Source organism: Thunnus maccoyii, chromosome 12 (assembly GCF_910596095.1).
Source record: "Thunnus maccoyii chromosome 12, fThuMac1.1, whole genome shotgun sequence".
Classification (NCBI taxonomy): Eukaryota; Metazoa; Chordata; class Actinopteri; order Scombriformes; family Scombridae; genus Thunnus; species Thunnus maccoyii.
Window position 1 is genome coordinate 4,726,382 of NC_056544.1, and position 7,225 is coordinate 4,733,606.

At 38.2% G+C, this 7,225-nt stretch overlaps 1 long non-coding RNA gene across 1 annotated transcript; it reads right to left on the reverse strand.

Moving 5' to 3' along the window:
* Window positions 1-1,617: 1,617 nt before the first annotated feature.
* Window positions 1,618-6,034, reverse strand: LOC121909146. The gene is made up of 3 exons (XR_006099373.1): window positions 5,631-6,034; window positions 4,692-4,844; window positions 1,618-2,238 (listed from the first exon to the last, which is right to left on the reverse strand). It is a non-coding gene; the product is annotated as an uncharacterized LOC121909146 (long non-coding RNA).
* Between the last annotated feature and the right edge of the window lie 1,191 nt (window positions 6,035-7,225).

Genomic DNA, 7,225 nt, shown 5'->3' on the forward strand with positions numbered 1-7,225 from the left:
AGGCAATTTAGGAATGGTTTTAAATGAAGATCAACTCAATGAAATGGGTGGTGTGGGAATGGGCGGATGTGCGCATGTGTTTACATTTTTAGACCAACAAATGATGACTCAGTGTGTTTGACTTTTTCTGAGCCTTCAGACACAGAGAGGGGCGACATGAGGAGGAGATATTCTTTAGGGGAGTCAAACCAGTTTGCAGTCTGCTTCAAAAAAGTACTGAAAATAATTCTTCCCCTGGAATTTCTATCGAATCTATTTAATGACGTGGAAGAGTATGATTAAAAAGAGCTTTAATAGGATGTGGCACGTTATTCAATCCCATCGAATCATTTGAGAGATTGGGATAATATGACAAACTCTTGCAGATCACTTTAGCATTCAAAACCATATTCCTGTCTAAAGTGTTTTTTATCTGAATTGGTAAGACATATGTGGTTAATTTATACAATTTAGAGGATACTTTGAATTTATGATATAAAAAAACATCTTCAATGTAGCCTAACAACTCTGCAGCGTGGCACATGTATTTGATGCTTCTTGAAGCATTGCCTGTATTTCTAAGAGCTACTTTTTATTACCATCAGTCTTCCCTGCGGGGAGCAGGCAACAGAAGGAGAATGCAATTACCAAAATGTGTATATCCACGCTGCCTAACCACGGCAGAATATATTACACAAGCATGCGGCTGAGAAGGATCGCCCCTGTACTCTGTGTGTGAGCTGCATGCATCATGTGTGCCTCTTGAGATCCTGTATGTAAGTTTAGCATTGTTATTCCACGCTATAGCTGCTGTGTGCCCAACATGTGTTACACCTCTCCCGTGTGTGAGTATAGATCGGCCGGCGCGGTGCTCCAGTGATCCATCTCCCATGGTAATTTCATAACATGACCTCCAAATGACACACACTCTGTGCATCCCTGCAATGATGCTGTGGCTATTCCCAAAGACCACATCAAACATGCTTCACTCAGGGCCCTGTAAACATCTGTGGACACACACACCCACGTTCAGCTAGATGTTGTGTAAGAATCTTTAGAGTATTATACTCCAGGGAGGGAGGAAGTGGAGGACACATATCTGATGATGTTCAACACCGGACTAAAATAGAGAAATATGAGCAAAGGTCATTGAGTCGTTTTTAGGCCACTAGCTAAAGAGAAGGATTTTTATATATATATATATGTATAGATAATATCAGACTCCCATTCTAATCTTAAAACCCTGTCACACTGACGACCGTGGAAGGAGTGGTGCAGACAGGTAGGAGGTTCATTCAAATGAGTCCACACAAAGAGAGTTACAGATGCTTTGTTAGAAAATGTGTCTTAGATGTTGCAATGACAATAGACGTCTAGAGAAAGTCACTCAGCTGGTAATTTGATGAAGAGAAAACAAATGTGCAGCAATTATGACACATTGCTTAGAAAGAAAATGAACAATGTTAATTAAATAATCACCAACCAGTAGATAGCAATAGCATTTAAATTAACATCAAAATGTATTTTTAATGTGGTTAAAGCAGGAAATTCTGTAAAACAACCTGCATTTATCTATAAATGAATGTGGGTGATTCTTTCAGTGGCTTTTTTATACTGTATGAAAAGCTTCTCCTCCACTTCATCGTACATCTGCAGGCTGTGCAAGAGCTGTGAATACATCACAGTCACATGACACCATGCTGCTACAAAATAATCCAACTTTTTTTTAGCAAAGGTGGAGTTTCATGTTTTATTGCTGAAATGCATTACAGTGCAATTACTGCTGTAACACATCAATTATGATATGATGTGACAATTAACGATGTGAGAAACAGTTTTACAGATGCAGAATTATGAAGTAGCGTCAGACTGATACCATCAAATCAAGGGCTTCAACAAACTACTGTTAAAAAAGAGACACCATCTACCTTTGGCTATAGATTTGTGGTGTCTTCACATCTTGCAAAGGTATGTGTAATTTCAATGACAATGGCAGTAAATGAAGGCTTGAAAGTTGATGCAAACAGTTCCTACAGGTGTCCCAACTTTTGTTGATCACTTACAAACCCTCTTTATAAAAGCGTGGAGGAGGAAGTGTGATGGTCTGGGGCTTCTTCGCTGGATTCAGAGTTGGTGACTTGCACAGAGTGACTGGCACCCTGGACCAAAAGGGCTACCTCAGCATCCTGAAAAGCCATGCAGTACCCTCTGGTCTACACCTAGCTGGTCAGGGGTTCATCATACAGCAAGAGGACTTTCCTAGAAGAAAAGTACAAGACAGTGGGCTTCAAATCATGGAACCACCACAGTCATCGAGTTGTTTTGGGATGAACTGGACAGAACGGTGAAAGCAAAGCAACCTGCAAGTGCAACACATTTGTGGGAATTTCTGCAGCAATGTTGGGAAGAACTTTGCAGACAATATTTGATTTCCATTCTTCGACTGTTCTATCAGCAAAAGGTGACTATTTTTATGAGTTAAAAATGTTGATTACATTTGTTTAAAACTGAAAGAATCCATGATTTATTTTTTTAATCTACGATTATTTATTCAATACTTTAATTTTAGAGTACATTGAGACATTAAACAGGAAAAATGGGGGTGGTCTAAAACTTTTAAATGGTAATGTATATAGGAAACCAACAGGTTATATCTTCATTTAATGTAGTTTATTCAGTTGTTAAATGACTAATCTAAAATGCTACATTTATTTAATTTTAATTGAAGCCTATTGGAGGCTTCTTGTGCACCCTAAGTTGTATAATGTATGATATGATAATCAATTATCAGTTTAAAAGAAATTTTGGATCATAACGTGGTCAGGACATCTGTAAGTGAAAGTCAGTTGCTAATTAAACCTGCCTGTGAGACCAGAAATGACAGACTGTCTGGGATGTGAAGCAGACAAACATCAGAAACCTGGATAATGATAAAATCATTCAGGAATATGAATAATCAGATGTCTTATGTTCCATATCATATCCTGAATATGATTAAAACCAGGATAAGACTCTAGCATGCATGTAAAGGACTCAATGATAGACTATGTGGTTTTAATGACATGACAAAGACCATAAGTGAAGCTGAATAAAGTTGGATTAAACTAACATATAATTTAGTTTGTATAATTATCATCAAATACTATAATCAAAAGACTAACTCCCTCTGAGGCAGTAGTGGGTGTCTGGCCAAGTGAACCAAAATATCAAGAAATGGCCCTGAATGGTCATGATGGTCACCCATGCACACGTGAACACAAACACACATTTCTGAAGTAAGGTAGTAATTAGGAATCAAACAATGGAGCTCATCTATAGTTATGATGGAAGGAGAGAAAGGAACAAACGAGGGACAGGATGAATTGTTAGATCAAGAGAAACTGACAATAAAAGGGGGATAGAAAGAACTGGAAAAAGAAAACATGAAAATGAGATTGCAAGAGAGCAAGAAGAATAAAAAAGAGCACGACAGGGAGAATGAAAACGTGTGATGGGGAAAGAAAGCAAAAACACAAAAAAGTAAAGGCTGATAATGTAGTCTCAAAAAGAGAATGATGGTGTGTTTGAGGGAGACTGAAAGCTAGATATGGAAAGTGAGAGAAAGTAAGGTTGATGGCATGTGCTGGGAAAAGAACAGACAGAGAGAGAAAGAGAGAGAGAGAGAGCAATATTTTAATAACCACAACGTGAGATAATAAAAAAAAAAAACTGGGGAGGAAACACAAAAGCAAAGGAGCAAAGAGACGATAAGAGAGGGTAAGGTTGAGAGAGCAACCTTAAAAGACAGGACAGCAACACAGAGAGAGGCAGAGAGAAAAAGGAGAAGTTGACTCTAATGAGAAATGGTATTGAGGTTGGCTCGGTGCATATGAGGGCTCAGGACTACACTGTTAAATCTCAGTCAATGGAATGTAATCAACTGATCTTTTGTCTGAAACTCTGAAGAATTAGATGAATTTGTCAGTTTCAAGTTGACAAAAAAATCTAGTTAAAGACTTCAAAACAACCTCAGAATTTACACTCATGTGTTCCACTATTCTGAATGATGAGTGTCCTACTGATTTTTCACTGAACGCATTGAATGAAGTTTCTCAAGGAACATTGCCAGCTTCTTGCCAAACTTCCCAGCAGACATCGTAATTACATATAATAACACTACACTTGTGGTTGGTCAGGTGCTGCACAGTGGTGAGTAGAACTGAGAGTGTGGAGCTCCCACATTACACACTACCAGTGAAGCTCATCATAGCAGGTGAAAAAATCAGCTGACAACATTTGTGATGGAGGTGGCACATACTAATAATAGTATTTACATTTTTCTGGATTGAACTTCAGTAACCACCAATCACACCAGTTACCCATGCTATGGAGATCTTCTTGAAGATTAGCTGTGTCAGTGTCGTTAGTATTTATTCGAAATATTTTTGTGTTGTCCACAAAAAGATATGAATCAGACTGTATTACACTTGGTAAATCATTCATATAGATAACAAAGAGTACAGGGCCCAGCACAGATCCCTTTGGAACTCTAGAGTTCACTGGTTTCCAGACATGGCTGTCTACACTCTCCATGGTCTGCAGTGCCATTCTAAACTGGGGGAAAACAAGCAAACATCTGTTCCTCTTAATCTTCAGTATTAGACCAATTTCAAAACATACTCACAAAAGGATAACAGGATAACTGTAGGATAATCTGGGTTTCACTCACTCACCTTTTCAAAAATGGGTGTCCTGCTGATTTATCACTTATTTGTTGATAAGCTGGCACACATTGTCTCCAATGTACAGTCCTTATCTTTGTGTGTCTGTTGTGTATTTTACTGTATATCCAATGTGTAGCTTCTGGCTCTCAGCCACAAGATTCACTGAAGAGGTTAAAACCAAAAAATACAGAGAAAAATACTAAAGATTGGATCACTGAGCTTAGTATACTGTGCTTGTATGAGAACAGGTGTGTGTGCAGTTGTATGCTAATAGGAGCCTAATTAAATGTTAAAGTCCCTACCAGATGGTGGCAAAACTGACCCAGTCATACCAGTAGCAGAATACCTATGATGCTAGGAGTATAGCCTCATTTTACAACTCAGCCACTTTGGCCACAGTTCCACCCAACCACCAAACCTCTTGGTCTCCCTCAATGACTCTAAAATGTTGAATGAGTCGCAGGCCCCAAAGTCCACAAGAGTTTGGCCAGGACCAAGAATTCTGGGGTCAATTCACAATTGCAATTGATTTTTTCCCTGCAAAATGCAGCACTGAAACATCGTATTTTTTCAGGACATCATGTGCAAGACAGCTGAGCAAGACTAATAAAAGACCTGCACTACCTTTAAGGCCGTCATTTTTATGCATAAAATACAGGTTATCCTTCACAGCTATTGACTGTCAGCACCTGATGCTTCAACTGAGTAGAGCACATACAGTTTAATAATCAGTTTCAGCAGAAAGGTCTGTTTACTAATTGATCTGCTCTGTTTGTTTCTTGACGAAAAATTAGCCGGACAGCTGCAGGCTGCTAGCTAGCTACCCAGCGGGTAGAGACAGACTGAACAAAGCAGAATCTGGAAACAGTTCAGTCAACTGCCAGCTCTTTGGCTCTCGTACCCAGAGATGATATCTTGTGAAAAAAAACACATACCGAGAGCACATACCAGTATGCAGAGTCCTTTTCAATATGTTCCTTTCGTAGATGCTAATGTTAAATTCACTACAAGATGGTCAGAGCAGCTAGCCATCTGGAGAGTCCTATAAACTGTGGCAGGTGTGCATGTAGTCAAACTATTCACTTCACAGTTTACAAGACTGTCATGACTGAAGACAGCTAATGTAGCAGCTATCATCTACTTTACGATTTGACTAAAGTCAACCTTTTTGTGCATATTATAATTACTCGATGTGTCAGAATATTTCACATCGTGCAAAAACAAAAATTTGAATGAATCTAGTTAAATCTACATATCAGCCAGCCTTAACAAGAGTATTTTTAAGCTGTGCAGTTTCTATAGCTGACTTGCTAATTAGCTATGTAGTCTGCAAACTGACATTAGCAGCACTTTCCCCTGTTGGGTGTTTGTTTGGAAGCAAACTCAGGTGAAGGACATGGTGAGCAGTGATGTTACTGCTTTATGCAAATGCAGTTTAAAATGAAATGAGGCAGAGAAACAATGCCATTCCAACAGACAGAAATGTCTAACACAAATGGGGGTGCTGTCATGAAACAAAAAAAAACAGCATGTTGACAGCATTTTACTGTGTCATGAAGATAATATTATATGTGTTCAAGGTGTGTAAGATATTGCTAGAATACAGTTAGCCAGCCAGGTTAAACCTGTGAGCTTGTAGGCTGGAAAGCTTGATTTATTATTATATTTCCCAGCCAGCAGATTTAAAGGGTAACAGGGCTAGTTAGACTACCAAAGTCATTCAGTAAATAGAGTTAAAGGTGTACTATGATGTTTTCAATTAGTTTAAGTGAGCAAGAGACATCTGTGGAACATAAGAGACTGTTACTCATGCAGATGAGAAAATATTTATGATTGTGTATGCTCCATATTGTTTCTGTTGTGTAGAAAATGTTCAGGTGCAGCTAACACATATAGATGTTTGTAGCATTGTGTACAGGATGTTTACAGTAAGAGAATCCATTTAGAAGTTTAAAGGAAGGCTGAAAGCTGAAGCTATTACAGTGAAGTACACAGTTCAGAGATAATAGAGCTGATGCAAACTGAGTTAACGTCACAATGATATGAATAATTTCTGTTTTAAATATGTTTTGCACAGGTAACCTCTGCAAATAAGTATGTTGTACCAGTTTGGACCCAGAACTTCATTCTGAACCCATAACACACTCAAGTTAACTGGCTAAAATTTAGCATTAGCTAACCTCTCTTGCTTTACTTAGCAATCAGCTATCAGTCTGCTAGTTAGTGACTGCTTGTTAGTAACTCACACGTCTGCCTTTATGTCTCACAGTAACATAACATTTCATATGTCCAGCAGTTTACTCTCAGTTCAAATCCAACAATGTTATACAATCCACCAGATTACTATAGCTTCCTAAAAATATGAGGTTCTTAAATATTTGACTGTGATTTGACACTTACTGTTTATAAGCAATGATATAACTGAGCAATACTTAAGACCCACTCCACAGCTCAATGAAAGATATTGTAGAATATATTTACTCATGAACAGTTACTTTCCTGTCTACATGAAATAAGTAATATTTAAACTTTGAAACATCTTG